The sequence below is a fragment of the Hemitrygon akajei genome, chromosome 32, assembly GCF_048418815.1.
Source record: "Hemitrygon akajei chromosome 32, sHemAka1.3, whole genome shotgun sequence".
In the NCBI taxonomy this organism is placed as follows: Eukaryota; Metazoa; Chordata; class Chondrichthyes; order Myliobatiformes; family Dasyatidae; genus Hemitrygon; species Hemitrygon akajei.
The window spans coordinates 7,832,835-7,855,997 of NC_133155.1; the positions used below are offsets into that span (position 1 = coordinate 7,832,835).

Here is a 23,163-nt window from a genome sequence, read left to right on the forward strand (position 1 = left end):
GATGGCTCAAGTTTGGACTCTTTTGGCTGTATCTTTCTATCGTATACGTGTTATGCGTGCTTTGTGCTGTGTGTGACTGTTGGTGCTGTGTTTTGTATCTTGGCCCCAGAGTAAGGCTGTCTCGCTTGGCTGTATTTATGAGAATTCATGAATGGCTGAATGACAACTGAACTTGAATTGAGATGGCTAGTAATAAGCAGTTATGATTTTACTGTTGTGTTCCACCTACCAGACCCCCTATTAAACCTGGGGTGTACAAGAGAACCTTCAACAAAATTCTGTCAGCTTCCTCCTTGCAGCTGGGAAGGCTGACAATGAGGCTACTTTTGGCCGTTTTCCCTCGTCTCGAATTACTGCCAAATTAGCAGTTTCAAACTCAAGACACAACTTGAAAGTAGCAGCTAGGTCTTTGAAATTCCGACTTTCATGTGTTATGATATGCTAGCTTGCTGCTTGTGGTTTTGTTTTGCACCAGAGATGGGGTCACTGCTTAAAATTTACCACTACATCAATACTGAAAATACGATCATACTGGAACTAAATGGAGAAAGGTGCCCTGGGCAACAAAGTCTAGTTCAGCGTTTGGTGAATTTATAATGAGCAATAAAGAAAAGAGAGAATTAAGTATCGCCGTGTGCCAGTCTTCACGGAAGGCACAAAAAAATTCCTGCTAGAAATACCAGGGAACCAAGAATCAAGCAAGAATGAAGAACTGAAATAAATAAAAAAAACATACCAGATTAATTGGTGAAGATTAGTAATCACAAGGACCCAATGATTCACATCCAGAGTTTCAAAAGAGACTACAGAGATCATAAGACCATAAGGTATAGGAGCAGAATTAGGCCATTTAGCCCATTGAGTCTGCTTTGCCATTTCATCATGGCTGATCCATTTCTCTCTCAAATCCATTCTCCTGTCTTCATGCCCTGACAGATCAAGAGTCTGTTAACCTCTGCCTTAAATATACTCAATGACTTGGCCTCCACAGCCGCCTGTGGCAACGAGAATCACATATTCACTGCTCTCTGGTGAAAGAAATCCCTCCCTATCTCTGTTCTAAATGGATGTCCCTCTCTTCTGAGGCTGTGTCCTCTGATCTTAGACTCTCCCAACACAGGAAACATCCTCTCCACATCCATTCTATCAAGACCTTTCACAGTCGGATAGATTTCAATGAGATCCCCTTTCATTCTTCTGAATTTCAGTGAGCACAGGCCCAGAGCCATCAAAGGCTCTTCATAAGATAAGCCTTTCAAACCCAGAATCATTTTTGTGAACCTCCTTTGAAACTTCTCCAATGCCAGTATATCCTTTCTAAGATAAGGGGCCCAAAACAGCTCTCAATACTCCAAGAGAGGCCCCACCAGTGACTCATGACACGAGTTATCACCATCGGGGTGCCACAGTAGCATAGCAGTTAGCACAACGCTCTTACAGCTCGGGGCGTTATTGTTTAGGAGTTCAATTCCTGCGTCCTCTATAAGAAACATTGCATGTCCTCCCTGCATGTGCACGGGTTTCCTCTCACAGTCCAAAGGTGTACCAGTTAATAAGTCAATTGGTCATTGCAAATTCTCCCATGATTAGGTCAAACGGTGGGTTGCTGCGACGGCACGCCTTAGTGAGCCAAAAGGGCCTGTATCTGTAAATAAAGTAAAATTAAGAATATATAGAGAAATTCTAGAATTATTCCTGTAGGTGAAAAATAGAACTCCATCATATAAAGAACGAGGGAAGGAGAAAACAGAACAGCTGACCAGTTAGTCTGAAGGAAAACTTTGGAATCTGTTATGTATGTAATAACAGAAAGCCTCTGTAATAACAGGACTGAATAGAGTCAGTATGGATTCATGAAAGGTGGATCATATTTGACTGGTCTGATTGGATTCTCTAAGGATGTGATTGGTATAGGTAGTTACGGGGAGCCCGTGATTGTGGTGCATTCGAATTTTCAGAAGGCTTCAATATAGTTCCATACTGGGGCTGGTCAACGAGGTTAGCATCCATGGAGTTGGGGTATAGGCCTGAAAATGTATTGAAGCAGGTCCGGGAGTGAGGAACGACCCAGAGTCTGGATGATTTAAGCGCCGGGCCAGATTGAAACAGTCAGGGTGTCAGGACCAGAGGCAAGGGACAGGCCAGTTCAGCTCACTGCTCTGAGAGATTTACTCATCTCTGCAACGAACTGAGGCTGTGGCCTGCAACCAACGGGCTCCTGAATCGGATGCAGTGACGACTGTTCGTGGCAGTGACTCACTTTATTTGCTTACTTTTCTTATTCACATGGTTTGCTTTTTTCTGCACATTGGGTGTTCGATGTTTTTTTAAAAAAATGGGTTCTATTAGGTTTCTTTGTTTTGTGGCTGCCTGCAAGAAGACAAATCTCAAAGTTGTATAATGTTGTATGATGATCGAAAGTGAAAGGAAACAACTTGAGGCCTGTTTGTGATGAGCGATTCCAACGATGATTGTTGGAAACTGCAGAAGCTGGATTGCAAAATTAGGTTTGATTCGGACACCTCAAAATCCACCAATACTTCTTACTCGTTTACAAGAGAACGTGTGTATTGTCGAGGTTCCCTGGTCCCAGTGGAAACTAGTTAGGACTTGACGTTTGCAAGAAACGTCCAGGAATTAATATTGGAATTTTTGTGATAGATTCCTAAGTAGTAATATTCCTGTCATAATCAATAACCATGCAGGCACACAGCATTTACTAATTGCCAAAGGATCCTTTTCACATTCAGCTCCAAACATTTTGCATTCATCATAATTTGGGTGCTGCAGTAGCATAGCGGTTAGCGTGACACTATTACAGCTCAGGCGTCAGGGTTCAGAGTTCAATTCTGATGTCATCTGTAAGGAGTCTGTATGTCCTCCCTATGGAATGTGTAGGCTTTTCTGGACTCCTCCAACTTACTCACAGTCTAAAGACATTATCCATTGGTAGGTTAATTGGTCGCTCTAAATTGTCCTGTGATTAGACTAGGGCAGTGTTTCCCAACCTTTACTAGCCCAACGTCCCCCTAAAGCATCTTCATACTTGCCAACACCCTCCTTAAAGCACCTTCATACTTGCCAATTGCCCCTCTTATGCACAATATAATTTCTGGCGCCCCCATAATGTGAAAACATGTCTGCCACATGCTAACATGAGAAAAATGATCCTGCTGTAAATTTTTATTTCTCTTTAAAAATAGCTTACACAGTTCCTTCCTGTGCACTGTACAGCAGCTTCGATGTGATCCTTCAGCTTGATGTTTTTTTAAAGAAAGAGTTGAAATATCCTCGTCAAGTTGTGACAGCAAAAGCCTCAAGTCCCCACGTGTAACAATGTTCAAGCAGTTTCTGTTTCTTGTGAGTATGTGGTTCACTGCACTGAAGCCTCGTTCAACAAGGTAGGAAGATGGAAATGCAATGAAGAGTAGATAGATAGATAGATAGATAGATAGATAGATAGATAGATACTTTATTCATCCCCATGGGGAAATTCAACATTTTTTCCAATGTCCCATACACTTGTTGTAGCAAAAACTCATTACATACAATACTTAACTCAGTAATAATATGATATGCATCTAAATCACTAACTCAAAAAGCATTAATAATAGCTTTAAAAAAAGTTCTTAAGTCCTGGCAGTTGAATTGTAAAGCCTAATGGCATTGGGGAGTATTGACCTCTTCATCCTGTCTGAGGAGCATTGCATCGACAGTAACCTGTCGCTGAAACTGCTTCTCTGTCTCTGGATGGTGCTATGTAGAGGATGTTCAGGGTTTTCCATAATTGACCGTAGCCTACTCAGCGCCCTTCGCTCAGCTACCGATGTTAAACTCTCCAGTACTTTGCCCACGACAGAGCCCGCCTTCCTTATCAGCTTATTAAGACGTGAGGCGTCCTTCTTCTTAATGCTTCCTCCCCAACACGCCACCACAAAGAAGAGGGCGCTCTCAACAACTGACCTATAGAACATCTTCAGCATCTCACTGCAGACATTGAATGACGCCAACCTTCTAAGGAAGTACAGTCGACTCTGTGCCTTCCTGCACAAGGCATCTGTGTTGGCAGTCCAGTCTAGCTTCTCGTCCAACTGTACTCCCAGATACTTGTAGGTCTTAACCTGCTCCACACATTCTCCATTAATGATCACTGGCTCCATATGAGGCCTAGATCTCCTAAAGTCCACCACCATCTCCTTGGTCTTGGTGACATTGAGACGCAGGTAGTTTGAGTTGCACCATATCACAAAGTCCTGTATCAGTTTCCTATACTCCTCCTCCTGTCCATTCCTGACACACCCCACTATGGCCGTGTCATCAGCGAACTTCTGCACATGGCAGGACTCCGAGTTATATTGGAAGTCAGATGTGTACAGGGTGAACAGGACCGGAGAGAGTACGGTTCCCTGTGGCGCTCCTGTGCTGCTGACCACTGTGTCAGACCTACAGTCTCCCAACCGCACATACTGAGGTCTATCTGTCAAGTAGTCCACTATCCAATCCACCATGTGAGAGTCTACTCCCATCTCCGTTAGTTTGTGCTTTAAGATCTTGGGCTGGATGGTGTTAAAGGCACTAGAGAAGTCAAGGAATGTAATCCTCACAGCACAACTGACCCCATCTAGGTGAGAGAGTGATTTGTGCAGCAAATACGTGATAGCATCCTCCACTCCCACAAAATTTGTATCACAATGTAGCCACATAGCACAAAAGCCAACAGTTTTGAAAAGCATTTTGGCTTCAACATTCTGAATTTTGGTAATTTCTTCTTGCAAGCTCTCTTCCTGTTCTTCCACCTTGAAAAGAAATGGGCTAATTACCCAGTCCAGAATTTCAGATTGTTCAAATCCTTGAATCGATTCTGAAAATCCTTCTTCGGTGACTGCAGGTGTAAGCAGTACTCTTGCAAATTGCCGTCTATGAAAGAGAGTGCCACACTTCCCATGCAGGGAAACTATGAGAACATTCTACACTTTTTGCCTGGATTACATTGAAATTCAAACCCTGCAGTTTCATATTTAGAGTGTTCATTTTGCCATACAGATTGGTTAGGTGTGCCACATCTCCACATAGAAGTTCAATCTTGTTTCCCGAGCTCTTGTCAACTTTGAGCAAGAATTCAACCCCAGAGTCAAAAAGTTCAAAGCAAAACTTTTAGCAGCAGCCTTTTGACAACCAGTGTGAAGAAGCAAGCATTCAAACTCTTCATTGTTATCCTGGCATAACTGGCAAAATATTCTGCTATTTAATGGATGAATTTTAATGTTGTTGATAGCAGATATTACAAGAGTCACGCTTGAAAGAAGTCACTGGCTGAGGTTTTTGGCTGCGAGATATTGACAATGAACTACACAATGGATTGCAAACAGATTTGGAATTTCTTTTTTCATAAGTGCCACTAAACCAGCATGGCAACATGTCATATAACCATATAACAATCACAGCATGGAAACAGGCCATTCCGGCCCTCCTAGTCCGTGCCGAACTCTTAATCTCACCTAGTCCCACCTACCCGCACTCAGCCCATAACCCTCCACTCCTTTCCTGTCCATATACCTATCCAATTTTACCTTAAATGACACAACTAATATATAGTGCTCTATCTGATGCACAAGAAATCTTGTTCCTAATTGGAATATTTTTATCCTCGATACACATTTGAGCTCGTCATAGATTGCTTCTCTGTTGATATTTGTTTTTAACTTTTTTACAAAAGAGAATCTCTTCATAAACTTTTCCATTCTTGATAAACTGTACATATGCCATTATTAATGACTCATTGTCTCGCACAGTTGCCTCATCCAGTTGTATCCCAAATACTGTTTTTGAAGCTCTGTGCATAGTTGATACTCAATGTCTTCACTCATTTTGTCAATGCAGCGAGCTATAGAGCTAATACTCAGAGAAATTGATTTTAAAATACTGTATCCATTTTGAGAACAGTGGTGAGCACTTCTGATACAGCAGGCATTGGCAATCTTTCACCAATTGTATGAAACTTTGCACACACTGCTATCATTTTGGAAATGTTATAAGAAACAATAAGACCACTATCAAGGTCATTTTTAGCTTTCTTGGCAAATGACTCGAGTGTGTAACACTTTTCAAATGCTTGTTTTCATCTTCTGGAACTAAGTAATACCATAAGTATCCTTTTCAGGTGTCTTTTACGGAAGTGTCCCTGCAATCTTGGAAATCCCATCCTCTCAGAACTAATCAATACACTTCAAGACCTTGGCCTCAGTACCTCAATACCTCCTTAAATCTGGCCCACTGCCTCAATGGACCAAATTTCGGGTCGTTCCTTACTGTTGAACACTGGCGCTGCTGCTTTGATACACTCCTGGACCGAGGCTCTGCCACCTCTATTTGGCCTGTACCTGACCTCTCCATTTGACCCAGCGCTGAAACTAATCGTCCTTGTATCTGTCCTCGCTCTCGGGCCCCACTGGCTCGACTCCGCAACGCCTCCACTTGCCTTGGTTCTGCCACATTGAGTCACCTCCAAGCCCGCCCCAGCGATGGGCAAACATCGGCTCGTTCCCTGCTCTCGTGCCTGAGCCAAGCCACCTCGGTTTGGCCCAAACACGCCATGCCACAACCGTTCTGTACCTTCGAGACTCAGCTCACACTGCAAGAATGCCAGATCGTACAGGCAGTTCAGCAGCTTAACTCCAAAAGGAAAGTTACAGGCCATTGATCGCAGTGATCGTATCCGAGACAAAGTGTGATCAATAGAGTTTAGTTTGCTACCAGCAAGTCGTCGCTGTACTTCCTTATTGCCATCTTATGCCAGAACAATGACTTCCAACTCGTAATATCTGCTCCTGGACAAGTTCTGACAACACATAATATAGAATTAGTTTTGGATATTTTTCAATAATCAACTAAAAAACACTTCTGAATTAATCCTCAGTTTTAACATCTGAACTGTTAATTTTGTTGTGGGAAGGTCAAAATATTTCATGAGCAAATTTTACACATTCAGCACAAAAGCAAAGTAAATTGAATAAATTCTCTTTGCTTTATTGTTGGTAGAACATAATCTAATCTCAAGATTATGGCAACATCGTTGTTATTACTAAACTGAGATCCAGATGCCTGAACTGTTGATCTGGATGAGTGTTCAAATTTCCCCACTGTAGCAGGAGAAATTAAGTTCAATTAGTTAAATAAATCTCAGATTAAAATCTTGCATCAGTTAATTGTGCCAATTAAGATGTCAGATTGACACAAAACCCATCATTTCTCTCAGGGAAGGAAATCTGCCATGTTTGTCCAATCGAGCCTATATGTGATAAGAGATCACAGCAGTATGACTGAGTTTTATTGGTCCATGAAATGACTGAGAAAGCCGCTGGCAGTTCAGTATGGACAATAATTGCTGGTCTTTCTAGTGAGTGAATAAAAGGAAACGAAGAGGAAGAATTTCTATAGCCAGAGGGTGGTAAATCTGCAGAATTAGTTGCCACAGGTGGCTGTGGGGGCCAAGACATTGCATGCATTTAAGGTGGACATTGATAACCTCTTGATTAGTCAGAGTGTGAAAGGTTATGGGGAGAAGTCAAGACAAATGGAGTTAAGAGGGAAATGGATCGGCCGTGATGGAATGGCAGAACAGACTCGATGGGCCAAGTGGCCTAGTTCTGCTCTTAGGTCTCACGGAAACTGATGCTATTCCCAGTTGTTGAAATATTGCCAGCCACCGGGCTGCATTAATAGATATTATTCCATCTAATCTTTGCATAATATTGTATTGAACAAGTAACTGAACACATTATAATGCCTAACTTTATCCTGTTATTGCAGGCAGGTAATCACAGCATTCTCCAATCAACCGCATTAAAGATGCATTCATTCCCCAGGTCACATCATATACCGGAAAGGTCAAAGTCATTGCAGGAGGAACTGCTTACAACAATATTAAAAGTTAAAACTTCACCGAACATTTTGATGAAAAATACCAAATCTTACCGCTCACTTGGCGAGACAACTCTTTAGAATGCTCACACAGGAGATTCTGCAGATGCTGGAACTCCAGAGCAACTCACACAAAATGCTGGAGGAGCTCAGCAGGTCAGGCAGCATCTATGGAGAGGAATAAACAAGCAATATTTCAGGCCAAGATCTTTCTTCAGGACTGGAAAGTAGCATCTTACCACCACCTTCCCCCCCCCCCCCCAATTCCCTTCCAGGGCTGAAGAAGGGTCTCAGTCTGATACATCGACTGTTTATTCAATTCCATCCACGCTGCCTGACCTGCTGAGTTCCTCCAGCATCTTATGTGTGTTACTTTAGAACATTGTTCCCTTTAAGCTCTGCAAGTGCATGGTCACGCAGTAACTGAAATGCTCCCACACACGTATCCCTCGTTGCCACGCAGCTGAAATTTTCTTATAAGAAATAAATTTTCTTATAATATAAAACATTATAATATAATGCTTTATTAAAGTGCTGAGCCGTTTTCAGACTGTGTAAACATTTCCTGAGCAGAGCAATGGTTGGTCGCGTAGCTGTAAAAAAGGAATGTTTCTCTAGAAACATTAATACATAAACAATCAAGGGATTCTGATACATACAGTTATTTCTGTGAAGGATCATGATGTTTCTCCTTGCGTCAGTTATGTAGGAACTGACGTAGAATTTAACCATTAATGAAGCTGTAATCGGTCACAAAAAACATCAAAGTGGCCATTTCCTGTAAGTAAGCCAGGGTCCAATGAACACAAAAAGAAAGCTGCTAGTCGACTGCTCGATTGAAGGCTGACCTTAAAAAATCCCTTTGTTCTAAACTACTTCTCAACGCATACCATGCAACTTAGAACAGATCAGATTGTTACTTTATTTTGTTCAGTACAACAAGAACCTTCTGGTTTTGGAACAGTTCTGGTGGTAATTAAAATACAAATACAAAAAGCATGTTGTATCATCCTTTTCTTAGGCAATTCCTTGGGATCAAAGCTGACTAACTTCTGGGTTGGAGGAGCAACACATCATATTCCGTCTGGGTAGCTTCCAACCTGATGGCATGAACAACAATTTCTCCTTCCAGTATTTTTATCTCTTGTTTTCTTTTCCCTTTTACCATTCCCTCCTTTTCTATCCCCCTCTCTGGCCTCTAACCTCTTCTCCTCACCTGCCGATCACCTTCCCCTGGTGCCCCTCCTCCTTCCCTTTCACCCATGGTCTCCTCTCCTCTCCTATCAGATTCCTTCCTCTCCAGCCCTTTACTTGGCTTCACCCATCACCTTCCAGCTTGTCCTCCTTCCCCTCCCCCCAACTTTATATTCTGGCATTTTCCCCCTTCCTTTCTAGTCCTGAAGAAGGGTCTTGACCCAAAACGTCAACTGTTTATTAATTACCATAGACGCTACCTGACCTGCTGAGTTCCTCCAGCATCTTGTGTGTGTTGCTCTGGATTTCCAGCATCTGCAGAATCTCTTGTGTAACTTCTACTCCATTGCTAAGATTCAAAGGGTTATGGGCCAGGTAACAGCTGAGGTAATTAAATTTGTTCTAATCCTTACGCCAGGATTACTGTGTTTCTGATACGTGGTCTCTTGATTAAATTCTCCTTCTCCAGTTTGAGTGGACTTCAGCCAAAGATTCCTAAGATTCAATTTCTTCAAGGAAGCTTGGAGAATATCCTTGAATCTTTTCCTCTTCACCTGGCAAACTTGAAATAGCGTTTCAGGAATCTGGTGTTCAGGATGTGAGAGACTCTGACTGCTCAATGTTGCCAGCCTAGCACAACCAAAGTCTCAATGCTGACATACAGTAGGATGGACTGTGAAACAAAGATCTTTAAAAGTACATTTAATATCAAAGTTATGTAAACTTGTCTCCACAAAACAAGAAACCCAAAGGAGCCCATTAATAAAAGACCAGCACCCAATGTGCAGAGTGAGAAAGAGAGAAAAAAAAACACAAATTGTGCAAACAGTAAAAGCAAGAAGCAGCATTCAGGACAAAATAGGTGCATAGTCTGGAGCAGCCAGAGCCTCAGCTCCCAACCTGCCCCTCCTGCACCATGCTGAACTGGGGAAAACACGAACCACCTCCCAAGTCTCAGTGGAGACAGACATCAGCGATCCAGCTCACCATCGTCTTCAACGCTGCAGCGTTTCATTCTCAACTGAGGTGAAGTCAGAAAGGACTGGATCAGGGGAGGAGGGACGGGACCAAGAGAGGAGGAACAGTTTCAATTCCATTTGGTTCCGAAGGGGCTGAAAGAAACGGGTCTGTCTGGACAGACAGACAAGAAGGGGGAAATGGAGTGCGTTGGGTTGTGGCTCTGGAGGGAAAACGTTGAGTAGTGTCTAGAATGATCAGGAGTTGCCAACTTTTTTTATGCCATGGACCAATACCATTAAGCAAGAGGTCCACACACACTCAACATTTCAGAAACAGCTTCTTCCCCTCTGCTATCGGGTTTATGAATGGACAATGAAACCATGCACACTACCTCACTACTTCTATTTCTCTTTTTGCACTACTTATTGAACTCTTTTTTAAATGTATCCCTACTCCTTACCGTAATCTGCAGTTTTTATTATTATGTATTACAATGTACCGCTGTCACATACCTACAAATTTCATGACATCTGCCAGTGATATTAAAGCTGATTCTGACTGCGAGCCTTTGTAGGCATGAATTTTATTCAGTTCAATTCTGCATCTGAATAATTAGTTGTCAATCAATTGCTGAAACCTCATATTTATGTATTTGCAAGATCCAAGTATTTCACCTTAGGTTAGGAAGGAAGCTTTGATTCAGTAAACACAGAAAAGCAGATCAAAATCGATGCCATCTACGAAACCCCTAACAGCCAAAGAAACACGAGCCAATAGAATTCAAAGGTCAACTGGAGGGGTAGCCAATCAGGACCCAGGCAAGCAAATGGAGGCCTATATACGTGTGAGCTCTCCCAGAGAGAAACACCAACAACTGTGCACTGAGGATGTCAACTTGATTGGTGATGAAACGTCTGCAAGCCAAACTCGGCGAATACCACAACATCAATAGAAGAACAAGCTTCCAAAAAAACAACTGCACATTTGCCCAACCAAAATTAGCTACTCTCTGCCTACGAAAGAACATCTGGTGCGCATCATAGTGTTTGCCTGCTGCTTTATACTTTTTCAACTAAGTGACCTGCTAGGTTAAAGCAAGCACCAATCACAGACATCCATCACCAGTTTGTTGGCTCAGCCTTAGAGTGAAACTTGCTGCATGAACTTTTCACCTGCTACACTTCAGATTGCGATTCTTCATAATATTAAACTTTACCAACTCACATCCTTGAGCTTAACCATTGTCTGGACATCATCATCTTTTCATCCAGGGGTTCCCAACCTTTTTTATGCCATGGATGCCTGCCATTAACTGAGGGGGTCTGTGGACCCCAGGTTGGGAACCCCTGGTCCTTTAAGGTTTTCTTTAAAATAACTAAGCGTTCTTTCTTGTATTCCAATCTTGTAAAGGGAAATAAAAGAGACATTAAAGAGAGAAATTCAAGCTGTTCTACAGATGAGTTCAAAGATGTTGCCCTCCGGCGCCATTAGACATCGGAAGATTGGGACAGCAGGTGCGGCTGTCAGAGGCCCCTGCACAAGTGATCTCCCTTTCCTGATGAGAGGGGGGAGAGAGAGGGGAGAGAGAGAGAGTGAGAGAGTGTGTGTGAGAGAGAGAGAGAGGGGGGGGGAAAGGGGGGAGAGAGAGGGTGAGAGAGAGAGAGAGAGTGAGAGAGTGTGTGAGAGAGAGGGGGAAAGGGGGGAGAGAGTGAGGGGGAAAGGGGAGAGAGGGGGGGAGAGAGGGGGAGAGAGAGGGGGAGAGAGGGGGAGAGGGGGAGAGGGGGAGAGAGAGAGTGAGAGAGAGTGTGAGAGAGTGAGGGGGAGGGGGGAGGGGGGAGAGAGGGGGGGAGAGGGGGGAGAGAGAGAAAGTGAGAGAGAGAGCGCCAGTGGTATGTCGAATTGTTGGGTGAACAACAGTTTTTGTTGGATTGCAAATCACGGTCACTCCTTGGGGCTTTTGGACGAATGGTGGGCAGTGGACTGCCCCGTGCTGGAGCAAGTGGGGAGGAGGGGGGAGGGTTACTGCTGCTTGTGTGTGGGAGGGGTGTTGGGGGCCTCTGGGGTTCACTCTTTGGGTTTCCTCTCTGTTTCGTGGACGTCTGCCGAGAGTCGGTTGCAAGCTGCATACATTCTCTGACATTAAATGGAACCACATGTGTCGATCAAAACAAATCACTATGGATTTGTGAAGGGGAGGGCATCGGCAATAATTAAGTTAATATTTTGAGCCAGTCACTGACTTATTGGACGGCAAACAGAGGCAAAAGAAACTTAAATCTTATTCCAGCACGATGACAGTGCTGAACAGAGCCAACTGCACAGAAGGTCTTGGCTACTTTCTCAGTGATCTGTTGTACGAGCCCTTCTTGGTTTACTCTCGCGTCAGTCGGCCGGGGTACAAACGCTGCTTATTGCATCAGAAGGTACTTGATGAGCCCTCACGCATGGAAATATTTTAAAAGTGAAGCCGATGCTTTGTTACGACGTGCGTCAGCACTTCGTCAAGAGGCAGGAGAAGTGGGAGGGGTTTGAGAACTGGTCTTTGGATGTCCTGTAAATCAAGCGGTCACAGAACTGTACTTGATCTGAAGCTAGGAGGTATAACGAGTTAGTTATTTTATTCAGAGATACTGTGTGGAATAGCTTTTCCAGCCCAACAAGCTGCCAATACAGGGGTTCCCAACCTGGGATCTACAGACCCTTCCATTAACAGTAGGGCTCCATAGCATTAAAAAGGTTTTGAGCCCCTGCTCTAGCCTAATCACAGGAGAATCTAGGACAACCAATTAACATACCAACTGGTACATCTGTGGACCACGGCAGGAAACCGGAGAACCCGGCGTTCACAGGGAGGACATACAAATTCTTACAGTAAATACCGGAACTGAACTCCAAACTCCCAAGCTTTTCTCAAACCCCATCACTACTGTGGCGCCCCGGGTGGATGAAATTAAAAAATCAACATAAATAGATTAAGTTAGTGCATGAAACTATAGGAGGAGGAGTTCAGAATGTGGGAGGCAGGTATTGTATATCTTGCATCTATGACAGACGAAGTCAGTTATTCTCTTAAAGGTAGAAGCAAAGGGAATTTTGGTGTCCATGTACACAAGTCACCTGGAGAAGGTGCAAGAAGCAAATCATTGAAACATGCGACCATCAAGAAGACCTCAGAATTGACAGCTCGACCGCTCGAACCTCACGGCATCACAATCGCTCACAAACCAACAGCGGCTTTAAGGAAGCTTGTCTCAAGAACCAAGGTACCAGTAAAGACAACGGTGTTGAGGATCACCTGTGGAGACTACGTCGGCGAGACAAGGTGTAAATTCTCAACCCGTTTACGGGAACACAAACTGGTGGTTTGGAGACAAGATTGATTGTCGCTGATCTCGGTACACGAGGATCGAGAAGGACACCACTTTAACCGGGACACCACAGAAGTTCTAGTGCTGGCGAACACGAAACAGTCATGAGAATTTTTAGAAGCATGGTTCTCTTCTGATAATTCTGTAAGCAAACATATCGAAATAGATGACATCTACAAACCCCTAAGAGCCAAAGAAATGTGAGCCAATAGAATTCAAAGGTCAACTGAAGGGGTAGCCAATCAGGATTGAGGGAAGTGAGCAGGGGCTATATAAATGCGGAGACAAGCATCAACAACTGGGTGCTGAGGATGTCACCTCTACTGGTGCTGAAACATCTCCAAGCCAATTGCCAAGCTCAGCGAACAGCACAATGTCAAGCAGACCAGAATGTACAATTAAATACCAGTCTTCATTTAAAGAAGGTAGAAATTGGGAGAGGGTAATGGGAAATGAACTTCAGTTCCACAGAGCAATGAATGGATCCTACCTGCAGAACTAAGAAAACCTTTTGACACAGCATCTAATGAAATATGATCTTGGGAAGGGTTTGTTTGTTCTTTCATTATGTGCTATGTCACATGAAGTAGGTGATCATGGTCTTTACACGACCATGACAGTTCTTGGCAAATTTTTCCTACAGAAGTGGTTTGCCATTGCCTTATGATATTACGGGAAAGATGCTAGCATGGATTGAAGATTGGCTGACTGTCAGGAAGAGTGGGAATAAAGGGCACCTATTCTGGTTGGCTGCTGGTGACTAGTAGTGTTCCACAGTGTTGGGACCGCTTCTTCTCACGTTAAATGTCAACGATTTGGATGATGGGATTGATGAACTTGCTGGCCAAGTTTGTGGACGATACTAAGAGAGGTCAAGGGGCAGAAAGTGTTGAGAAAGCAGGGAGTCTGCAGAAGGACCTAGACAGAGTGGGAGACTGGGCAAAGCAGCAGATGGAATACAGTGGAGGGAGGTGCATGGTCATGCAGTGTGGTAGACATTATAAAGGCATAGATTATTCTCTAAATGGAGAGAAAGTTCAAAACTCAGGGGTGCAAAGGGATTTGGGAATCCTTGTGCAGGATTTCCTACAGGTTAACTTGCAGGTTGAATTGGTGGTTAGGAAGACAAATACAATGTTGATTACAATGTTACAATGTCAATGTCCTGACTAAGGGTCTTGGCCTGAACCATCAACTGTACTTCTTCCTATAGATGCTGCCTGGCCTGCTGCGTTCCACCAGCATTTTGTGTGTGGTGCTTGAATTTCCAACATCTGCAGATTTCTGCGTGTTTACAATGTTAGTGTTCATTTTGAGACAGCTAGAATATAAAAGCAAAGATGTAATGCTGAAGCTATATCAGGCACTGGTCAGATCACATGGGGTATTGTGGACAGTTTTGGGCCCCTTATCTAAGAAAGGACATGCTGGCATTGGAGAGGGTCCAGAGGAAGTTCGCGAGAACGAGTCTGGGAATGAAAGGGTTAATGTGTGAAGACCGTTTGATGGCTCTGGGCCTGTACCTGCTGCAGTTTAGAAGAATGAGAAGGGATCTCATTGAAACCTAGCAAATATTGAAACATAGAGTGGATATTTCCTATAATGGGGGAGTCTAGGACCAGAAAACACAACCTCAGAACAGAGGGACATCCATTTAGAACTGAGATGAGGAAGAGGGTGGTGAATCTGTAGAATTCATTGCCACAGAAGGCTGTGGAGGCCAAGTCAATGAGTGCATTTAAAGTGGAGGTTGATAGTTTCCTGATTAGTCAGGGTATCAAAGGTTACCAGAAGGCAGGAGAATGGAGTTGACAGGGACAATAGATCAGCCATGATGGAATGGCAGAGCAGACTTGATGGGCCAAATGGCCTAATTCTGCTCCTATGTCTTATGGTCTCATGTTCCGTCAACCTGACAGTGGCTTCATTGGAGGCCACTCGTGGAGGAGACCATGGCTGGCACGTCAGAAAGGGAATGGGTAATCAGTCTGAAATAGTGCTTGCCAAAGCAGTCCTCCAGTCTACGTAGGGTCTCACCAATGTAGAGACAGGAAGCACTGGATACAATAGGTGACCCTGACAGACTCGTGGGTGAAGAGTCACCTCACATGGAAGGACAGTCTGAGCCCTGAGTGGTTGTAATGGGGGTGGCATCGGGGCAGATGCAGCACTTGTCCCACTTGCAGGCATCAGTGGCAGGAGGGAGATCAATAGGGAGGGACAGGTGGAAAAGGGAGTCACGTAGAGAGCGATCCCTATGGAAGGTGGAAAGTCGGGGGTCGGGGAGGGAAGGATGTGTTTAGTGGAGGGATCTGTTGTAGATGGTGGAAGTTGTTGGGGTAGTAAGGAAGGACAAAGTAAATCGTTGGGGTAGTAGGTAAGGACAGGGGAAACTTCGGCTGTTTATTCCCCTCCATAGATGCTGCCTGATTTGTTGAGTTCTTCTAGCACATTGTTTGTGCTGCTCAACCTGTTAGATACAGAAAAACAATTCTCTCTTAATACTCGATCAGTAGGGCTTACTCCACAGGAATACATGACCTCTAATCTTCCAAGAGCAGGGTTTATAACAGTCTAGAAAGTATTCATCAATCAGCTACACTTGCCTGCTCTTGTACATTTTCACTTTCAACTTGGCCCAGGATGCTTCGTGGCAAAATGGCCTCTCAATCGTTAACACGGCTGCGTGATCATGAAATGTAGTGAAGTAGGCCTGGCTTTCCGTAGCTGCCTTCCTCCAAAATCAAACTGCCCCATCTTGTGGCTATTTGGAGAATTGCTCACAACTATCCAACAAAAAGAAACCTGTATTTCTAATGCGCATGTTAGCGATCACGGTGTTGTACACAAAGTGATTTAAAGGACAATGGGATCCGGATAGGAAAATGCCGAAGCAGGAAATCAGCTGGGATCATATTTATGAAATGACACGGGCGAAGTATAGCGACGGCTTGCTGGCAGCAAACGAAACTACGACATTATTAATCACACATTTTCTTGAAAAAGATCACTGCAATCAATAGCCTGTAACTTACCTGTCATAGTTGAACTTTTGAACTACCAATATAACTTGGCATTTTTACAGTGTGAACTGAAATCTCGAAGGTACAGGATGGTTGTGGCATGGCTGATACAGGCTGAATAGAGGCGACAGGGCCCGGGCCTAAGAGCAGGGAACAAGCCGATGTTTAACCAGGCTAAATTGGAAAGGTTGGGTACCGGCTGAATAGAGGCAGCTGGGCCCAGGCCTGAGAGCAGGGAACAATAAGATGTTTAACCAGGCTAAATTGGAAAGGTTGGGTACCAGCTGAATAGAGGCAGCTGGGCCCGGGCCCGGGCCTGAGAGCATATCGAAATGGCAGGGCCCGGGTCAGAGAATGAGGAACGACGCAATGTTTGGATAATTTGAGCGCTGGGCTAGATTGATAAGGTCAGGGTATTAGGGCCGGAGGCCAGGGGTGGTCTGGTGTTCAGCTCACTGCTCGTAAGGTTTAGTTATCTCTGTGCTGAACTGAGGCTATGTCCTGCAACTGACAGGCTCCTGAATGAACTGTAGTGATGACTAGCTTTGTGGCCGTGGACTCACTTTTGTGAACTTCAGTTATGAATGTCATCTGCTTACTTTTATTGTTTGCACAATTTGTTTTTTTTCCCTTTGATATCTAGTGTATGACAGTCTTCTTTTTAATGGGTTTTATTGGGTTTCCCTGTTTCGCAGCTGCCTGTAAGGAGACGATTCTCAAGGCTGTACAGACTTTGATAATAAATGTACTTTGAACTTTGATAACTCTCTCTTCTTTCTGTTTCATTAATGCCTTAAGATGGGGCCCTCCCTTGGTCAGGGTTGGCCATGGATGTTGGGACCCAGCCGTTTACGTGGTATGTAAGCCAGTGCAGTACAATATATTGAGAACGAGCTGTTGCCCATGCAACAGCCTAACCCTCTCCATGCACTGATAAATCCAAAGCTTAAATCGGTGTGTTGCCGAGCGGCGTGGCTTGTCATGCCAGGAGGGCCTGTTCCACACGGGTTTTCTAAATAAAATTAAATAAATAACCCTGGACACAATGCACAGAAATACCCTTCCTTGAAGGAGGGATTTCATCGCCAATGTGGCCTGGTTACTGGGAGCGAGGCATTTCATCGCCAGTGGGGTCTGGTTACCAGGTTTGAGAGATTTCACATCCAGTTACTGGGGGTGAGGATTTGCAACATTAGAGCCATAAAGACATAGAAAAGTACAGCATACTTTTACAGCCCTTCAGCCTAACTAGTCCATGCTGAACTATTTAATCTGCCTACTCCCATCGACCTGCACTGGGACCACAGCCCTCCGTACCCCTGCCATCCATGTACCTATCCAAACTTCTCTTAAACATTGAAATCGAGCTCGCACGCACCACTTACACTGGCAGCTCGTTCCACACTCTCACCACCCTCTGAGTGAAGAAGTTTCCTCTCATGTTCCCCTTAAAATGTTCACCTTTCACCCTTAACCCATAACCTCTAGTTGGAGTCCCACCCAACCTCAGTGAAAAAAGTCTGCTTGCATTTACCGGATATAGATTTTGTATACCTCTTTCAAATCTCGTCTCAATCTTCCACGTTCCAAGGAATAAAGTCCTAGCCTATTCAATCTCTCCTTATAACTCAGGTCCTTCTATTTCAGGGTTGCACATGGTGACATATAGGTACTTAGATAATAAACTTACTTTGAACTTACAGCTGAACAGGACATAGTAACGTAGATTGAATTGACATCTGTTCACAAGCCTTTGTACGAAAGGAAAATCAGTCAGTTGTAAAACAGACCTAGAGCATGAAATCAGATCATTGAAGAGCAGTTCCTCTTTAACCAATCCACTCCCTGCTGAAGAGTGTCCCAATCTAACTATTTCATACTACTACTTACTGCCTGTTACACAGCTGGTGTTTAGGGCAACAATGAGGCTCCTCCATCTCTGTCGGTGTTCAGGGCTTCCTTCATCGTGTCAGTAGCTTCCTCTCGGTTTTCACTACTGTCAGTCATACAAGTCCCGGGTGGAGACTCAGAAATACCGTTGCACTCAGATGTCGAAGGATTCTTCGTAGTGTGTCTCCATAACAATTTTGTTTTACCAGTCAGGATTGTTAGCCCTGAGCTGAACCCCCAAACCTGGTGGACCACTCTTACTCTGACCTCTATCCTTTGACCAGTTTGGCATGGGTGACCCTACCAAGAGCCAAAACACAAAGCCTTGACTCCAGCCAACATGGCTGTCCAGGTCATTGAGGCACGCAAGCCTCCAAACCACGACATCATCCAATTATGATTGCCTCACTATGCTGATTAACAGTATATTATTGTTCAGAATTACGCTAACATGCTCACACAAGTCACTGTCAGTAACTCAAGGTAAATAATAAGTGGTTGAACAAACTCTGGGCCATAAGCAGAAACTCCTCACCGGGGGAGCAAAGAATGAAACACGGTGGCACGAGTTTTTCGGAAGTGCGAATTTCAAAGCTGTGTGATGCACCATCAATAACTCACGCTGAGACTTAGGAAGCGAGATATCGGCTTTTATTGACCGGAAGAATAAACAACACTACATCCTGGGGAAAATGAGGGAGAGCAGCAGCCCACAGTCGCCTTTATACAGGGGTCTGTGGGAGGAGCCACAGGAGCTGTCAGACAGGTATATCTAGTTCACCACACTGTGCTCATCCCTGTTATGAAGGAAAACTTGCAAACTAGACCTTTTACAAGGTTGGTTGCTTGTCCTTGGCAAAGCCTCGCAGCTGGATGATAAAGGATTTGGCCTAGGGCACAGGAGCTGCCATCAAAGGTCACATTTAGTGCAAACTCAATGCCTGTCAATACTGCGCAAGCTGCAAGCAGCATTTTAGCTGCAGATTTGCTGAAAGATCTTTAAAAAGTGAGGCAGTAGCTACCTCATCCTGGCTACCCAAGTAAACAATAAAGAAGCTGCAAATGATGTAAGCAGGAGAGAGGGGAAGATGAGGGAGCCCTCTCGAGGGATCAGAAGTGAAAAGAGTGAGCAATCTCAAGTTCCTGGTTGTCAACATCTCTGAGGATCTGTCCTGGGCCCAACGTATTGATGCAGTTACAAAGAAGGCACCACAGCAGCTATTTCATTAGGAGATTGGGTATGTCAGCACAGACACTCGCAAATTTCTACAGATGTACCGTGGAGAGCATTTTAACTGGTTACATCACTGTCTGGTATGGAGGGAGGGTGGGGGGGGGTTACTGCACAGATCAAAAAAAGCAGCAAGAATTGAGCTCATCATTCTCAGCGGGGGTGGGGGAGAGAGGGGGATGGGGGGGATGGAGGGATGGAGGGATAGATATCGGTATTGCCAGGAGTTCACACAGTAGAACAGAGTTATCATGATGTCTGCCGGTAGCTATCTTTTTGTAAATATTGTCAGTTTTTGCTATTTTCATTAACTTTTGTGTATTCGATGTTTGACACACCTAATTAAAACATTAAATTAATTAAGCATAGTACAATAGTCTCTGTTTTATTATTTTGTACATTATTGCACATGGTAAATTACTGTACATATATTATTCTGTTCTTCATTAGTTAATATTATTATATTTATTATTAATATTTATTATTCATATTTAATATTCAACATTCATATTTAATATTTATTATTATTTTTATTATATTGTTAGTATTTATTATTAATAGTTATTATTATTATGTGCATTTTTAAATATTGATGCTGTAATGAAATAACTTCCCACTCGGGGTCAATAAAGTACTTATTATTAGTATTATTAACAATGCCCTTGCTCTACAATACTAAGCAACTCCAGCCATTAGTTCTCCTTTGGTCATAACCCATGCATCTAACACATTGCCTTAACCAATCTCTTCAGGCATCAGAGATTCACAGTAAGCACAAAGTACACTGCAGATGCTGTGGTCAAATCAACACGTACAAACAAGCTGGATGAACTCAGCAGGTCGGGCAGCATCCGTTGAAATGAGCAGTCAACATTCGGGCCGAGACCCTTCGTCCTAACCCTTTTTTACGTTCTTACCTAAATTTGGATCAATGGTAGTTGGATGTCCCCTCCTACTGACGTAGTGTGTGAAACTCTGTGCTGAAGCTGCGAGTCAGCAGGGGCCCGACTTGTTTCCAACAAGGATTAACTTACAAAGAAAGCACTGAACAGTAATATGTAAATTAACAGAAATATCAAAGCATAATACTTTTCTGCAAGTTACTCCCAAACAAGATAACAGATTAATTTATTGTTTCACAAACACACCAAGTCTCTTTCACAGAACATAGAAATCTACAGCACATTACAGGCCTCTTGGCCCACAATGGTGTGCCAACCATGTAACCCACTCTAGAAACTGCCTAGAATTTCCCTACCACATAGCCCTCTATTTTTCTAAGCTCCATGTACCTATCTCTTAGTCTCTTAAAAACCCTATTGTATCCACCTCTACCACCATCACTGTCAGTGCATTCCACGCACCCACCACTCTCCGTGTGAAAAACTTACCTCTGACATTCCCTCAGTACCTACTTCCAAGCACCTTAAAACTATGCCCCCTCACATTAGCCATTTCAGCCCTGGGAAAAAGCCTCTGGCTATCCACATGATCAATGCCTCTCATCATCTTCTACTCCTCTATCAGGTCACCTCTCATCCTCCGACACTCCAAGGAGAAAAGGCCAAGTTTACCCAACCTATTTGCATAAGGCACACTCTCCAATCCAGGCGACACCCTTATAAATCTCCTCTACACTCTCTCTATAGTGTCCATATCCTTCCTGTGGTGAGGTGACCAGAACTGAACACAATACTCCAAGAGGGGGCTAACCAAGGTCTTATATAGCTGTAACATTACCTCACGGCTCTTGAACTTAACCCCACGGTTGATGGAGGCCAACACACTATACGCCTTCATAACAAAACTGTAAACCTGTGCAGTAGCTTTGAGTGTCCTATGGACATGGACCCAAAGATCTCACTGATCCTCCACACTGCCGAGAGTCTTACCATTAATATGATATTCTGTCTTCAAATTTGCCCACCAAAATGAACCACTTCACACTTATCTGGATTGAACTCTTTCATCCCTGGTTTTCTCCTGTCAAAACTATGTCAGCGAGTAACATTTGACAAAATTGCCCATCAGAGAATAACATTCTTCCTCCAGAGAAGGAGCATATCCTTTAATCACAATCACTGTCGACATGTTTCAGATTTACAAATAGCTTCAGCACAGAGCTTCCACCCACACCATCAGCAGGAGGGGATATCTAACTCCGATTGATCCAAATTAAGGTAAAATGGTAAAAAAAAAAGGGAAAGATAGTTTGAATTCATTGTGTCCCTATCAGAATGATCCCTAAATGATATTAAGATAAAGAGCATGATAAACTGCCTCTTATTATTATTTGTCACATGTACTTCAAGACATCAAAACATGCATAATTTTGCATCAAATGAAGTCAGCGAGGAGCGTGCTGGGCAGCCCAGAACTATCGCCACACCTCTGACACCAACACAGCATGCCCCAACTTACTAACCCTAACCCGTATGTGTCAGGCCTGCACATACAGGTACTTCCCAGTCACCAGCCGCTCGTTTTTAACTCCTCACCTGCAGCCTATTTAAACCCAGTTCTCATCCACAGTCCTTCTTCACTCATCCAATCATCAGGACTCCACCAACTGGTCCTAGCCTTCAGTTACCTTGTTGCCCGTTGCGTTGAATACATGTCTCTCGCATTTTGTGGGGCTTGTTATTTTGCAGTCTGTTATTAAATTGATCATTCACTGCTAAGTCATCTCTGCTACTCTGCTCTTGGGTCAAACTTCCTCTACATTTCCTGATAGTACGTCCTTGGACTGTGGGAGGAAACCGCAGCACGCGGAGGAAACCCACACAGTCACGGGGAGAACGTATAAACTCCTCACTGGGACTGGTGGGAATTAAACCTCTAATGGTGATCACTAGCACGGTAAAGCAATGCCCAGGACTGCTCTGCTACCATGCTGCCCCATTTAATTTAGCAATCTATTGATACACAATTCAGCAATCATGAAAGAAAACTTGAATAAAATGTGAAACTGCTGTAGAATAACTTACTATTCCTCAGATAGAAGTAAAATCCCACAGCATTATTTTGAAGAACAGGAAAGGAAATTATCACCAATGTCTCATCCAATATTTACCGCTGAATCAACATCAGTAAGACACAGGTCATTAACACAATGCTTATTGTAGAAACCTGCTGTGTATAAATTGATACCGCTTCCAGTGTTCCAATTTTGATTTCACTTCAATATTACTTCATTGGAAGAGAACATGTACAAATTGCGATGTAAAATACAATTTATACACCACATTGAAGGATGTTTTATAATAGGGTAACATTACATTAATGGGAGGCAGACTCAACTTCTAAACAGATGTGCAAATTAGAATATCGGCTTACGACCCGAAGGTCAATTAACAGTTACAGCCCTTCAGTCTTTACTAGTCTGCTTTGCTAGATAATTTCAGTCTCCTTGTACTGATGAAAAGCTTCCCAGAACTTTCTTAAATTAGTATGCAAGGTGTAGCGGTTACTTGAAAACAAAACCAAGACCATCAGAGACTGGGAACAGGGGTTGACACTGTGTGATGCGCTTTTAAAATATCAAGTTTCCAAAACTGAAAAAAGTACTTTTGATCCT

The 23,163-nt window shown here is 43.6% G+C and overlaps 1 protein-coding gene across 2 annotated transcripts in view; it reads right to left on the reverse strand.

Annotated features, from left to right (window-relative positions):
- The window catches only part of rnf19b (ring finger protein 19B), a 161,332-nt gene that overhangs the window by 102,201 nt on the left and 35,968 nt on the right, over positions 1 to 23,163 (reverse strand). The window contains exon 2 of one of the 2 annotated variants that reach the window (XM_073034260.1): positions 7,975 to 8,088. The exons of the other annotated variant lie outside the window; for it this stretch is intronic. The gene's annotated coding sequence lies outside the window, so the exon portion shown is untranslated. The remainder of the gene's footprint in view (positions 1 to 7,974; positions 8,089 to 23,163) is intronic. 2 annotated transcript variants of the gene reach the window in all.